Here is a 3,435-nt window from a genome sequence, read left to right on the forward strand (position 1 = left end):
GAGGAAGACATAGAAGACAAAAAGCAGTGATGATAAAACAAAACCTGTGAAACTTGTAGTTAAATTCAACACCTAGGTTAAATAATATTTGGTGGGATGGTAATTCTTTTGTTAAGAAAGGATTTCTGAAAGTGTACATACATAGTGTAAAACCATTAATAATACAATTGACCCTTGAATAACACAGGTCTTAACAGCATGTGTCCACTTATAGGTGGATTTTTTCCAGTAAATAGACAGCCCTCCATATCCTTGGGTTCTGCATCTGTGGATACAGAGGGCTGACTGGCACTTGAGCATTTGTGGATTTTTGGTATCTGTGGCAGGTCCTGGAACCAAACCCATTCAGATAAGTAATCTCAATTAAAATTCCAAATAGTTTGAATAAAACATGGGTAAGAGATTGATTATATAGTTTTAGCACTAAGATATTTTAAATTCTAGAGTTTGATTAAAAAATTTAAATGTATGTATATTTAAATGGAAGGGTAATACATTCAAAGATTAATACAGTAAATTATTTCATTCATTCAATAAACATTAGTTGAATACTTGTCCCATGCCAGGCACTGGGCTCAGTACAGGGAATACAACAGGAATATATGGACTTTCCCACAGAAGCCTAGGATACATTTCAGTGAATTAGAGACCTGACATGGGGGCTCAGGGTGCTGCAGGAGCACACAGGAGTGGTACCTGACCCAGACTTGGTGAGAGGTGGGGGGGACAACTCATTCCTTTAGGAAATTAAGGCTAATATGAGATCATAAAAAGTTATCCAGCAAAAGAAAGAAATGTATGCCTGAGGGTGTGACAATGAAAAAGTTCTCGGTGATTTTAAAGAACTGGAACATTTTCAGGTTGGCTGGAATATAGAGTTTAGTGGGATGAAGATGCATGTGATGATGCTGGAAAGGCAAGCGAGCTGGATCATGCCAGTCTTTCAATAGCAGCCACTGAAACATTCTTAAGCACAGAAGAGAGTGGCTTGATAGATTTGCATATCAGTGAGTTAACTTCTGGTTAAACATGATAGATATACATTCTTTTAAATCTCCAAAAGCAATAAAATTTTGCTGTAAAGAATTTATTTACTGTAACTTGAGTTTATAATTTTGGGTGCAGTTCTTAGCTCTGTCACTTACTAGCTGTGTGATCTTAAATATATTACTTAACTTCTTTGAGCCTCAATTTTTGTCTTATAAAAGAAAATACTGATATCTTCCCTGTAGGGCTTTTGTGAAATCAAGAGCTGCAAATGAGAATTTAATATGAAAGCATTAAGCACAGTGCTGGCTGTATGCTGGATCTTTTGTTCCAAGTAGCATAAGTTTAACCTTAACTAGGTGAAGTCAAAGGGAGGGAACTGTGAGAGTGCCTTGGCAAGTCTCCCAGAAGCCAAGGGTGAGAATGAGCTCACCCTTTTTGAAAACTAAAGATCTGGCACCTGTCATCTACAGTTGGCTTTCTTCTCATCCCCTAGGGTCTGAGATCTTATTGTACCCACCAAAAGCTTGGGGTTGATGTTTCCTCTGTTCAAGGTAACAGTCTGACTTGTAATTTCTTAATTTCATTTCCAAGTTTCTTGGATGGGATTCTTCTTTGCTCATCTTGGTCTTGTGTGTATTCTCTACCCAGATGACCGGGTCAGTGAGTGTGTTCATGTACTAATGTGGGGGTGGGGATGGGGCTACCTCCCAGGAGAGGAGTTATATCTCCTTTACATGGAGATATAACAGTCAGACCCTCATAAATTAGGGTAATTCAAGAAAAGTTTCTAAAACAGTGACTCCAGTTGACCCTGGAAAAATGCAAGTTTGAACTAGGCAGGTCCACTTATACACAGGAGGAACCACAGATACAGAGGGCTATACACTTATTAACCCCTGCATTGTTCAGGGGTCAACTGTAATTACAAAACTGTGGGCAAGTTGTGGAACCATAAGGGATCATGCACAAACCTGGGTTAGCCACATCTGTAGACTGTTAAGGATGAGAGGAGGGAAATTTTACCAGGTTCCAGGACACTTATATAGCTCAGGCTGCCTTGAAAGGAGAAGTGACCTGTTTGGAGATATGGCCAGCTCAAGGCAACCTCAGGGAGAGGGAACTGAGAAATATACGCTTGACCCCATACCTTCCCTCCCATATGTGATCTGAGCTCTCCATTGGCCAAAATCACGTGGAAGGGCACAGCAATCTATTGATGTCATTCATACAGGTCAGCCTCCTGGGGCAGACAGCAGAGTGGAGAAGATGTCTGCCTCAGAGAGCTGTGGGGCAGACACAGCAGTTAAGTGCCCACTACATTACTATATAGCATACACTTTTTATATTTTAATTGCTGTCTTCCAAAGCAATATCCACATTATATTCAGTGTATGTGTGTATATATAAATATATATTCTATTTGGATACTAATTTCATCTATTGACTGCTAGACAATAAACTACATTTTTTAGAAATAAGTGGTAAAAATGTCAGTTATAAAACTACAATGGTTGGCCTTTATTGAGTCCATTTGAAGTAGAACCTCATTTGTTCCAATCCCTAATACTCAAAATATCAACGGATAGACTTTAGTTGCAAACATAAGTCTTTAAAGGCAAGTGCATTGAGACAAATGTTTGTAGGAAAATGTCACTTTCTGAGCAATTTCATTTGTCTTGGCTAACACAGCTTGTATATGAGTGAATGCTGAGTGTTTCAGAGTTTCAATATAGACATTTTTGAGACTCCTAATTTCTCATAACTTAGCATCTAAATATTAATTTGGATTGCTTAAAAGTATAAATTTCATTATATATTTGGGACAAATCTATACATTCTGTGACTATTCTAAAAATAATGAATTCTTAAGGGAGAATGGGAGAAAAAAGCCAGAAAGCTTTAAAGTGATTTCTCTTTTGGAGTAAGCTGTATGAGAAACCTAAAACCACCCTTTCCTTCTTTTTAACTGATAAAAATGCTAGGCATGTAAGTTATGAATGCTAACAGGGTAGAAAGATTTTTTTAAATTGATCTTTACAGCTGCCACAAAAATGAAAGGTGAAGTGATGACAAGAACCACTAAATGAAATACATGCAAGTAATTCAAAAAGAAAAATCTTATCACTCTAATGGCCCTTGGTTGGATTTGTATATAAACAAATGGAATTAGACATGCAACAATATGGAATGATATTTTAAGATTAAGAAGCAAGAGATTCAAATTTAACAATCTATTTATTCACTAGCTTTTACAGTTTAAAAAATACCCTCTTTTTTCCTACTCTACCCTGGGGGGTCGTCCTTAACTCTAAAAATACATTCCCACCTTCAGTCTTTGAAGTTTGTAAACACTGAAAGGTTAAAATGTGGCATTTTCCTCAGACCAACTGTTGACGTTTAGGAATCAAAGTATATATATATATATATATATATATTTTTTTTTTT

This window comes from Lipotes vexillifer, unplaced genomic scaffold, assembly GCF_000442215.2.
Source record: "Lipotes vexillifer unplaced genomic scaffold, Lipotes_vexillifer_v1.1 scaffold148, whole genome shotgun sequence".
NCBI classification, from domain to species: domain Eukaryota; kingdom Metazoa; phylum Chordata; class Mammalia; order Artiodactyla; family Lipotidae; genus Lipotes; species Lipotes vexillifer.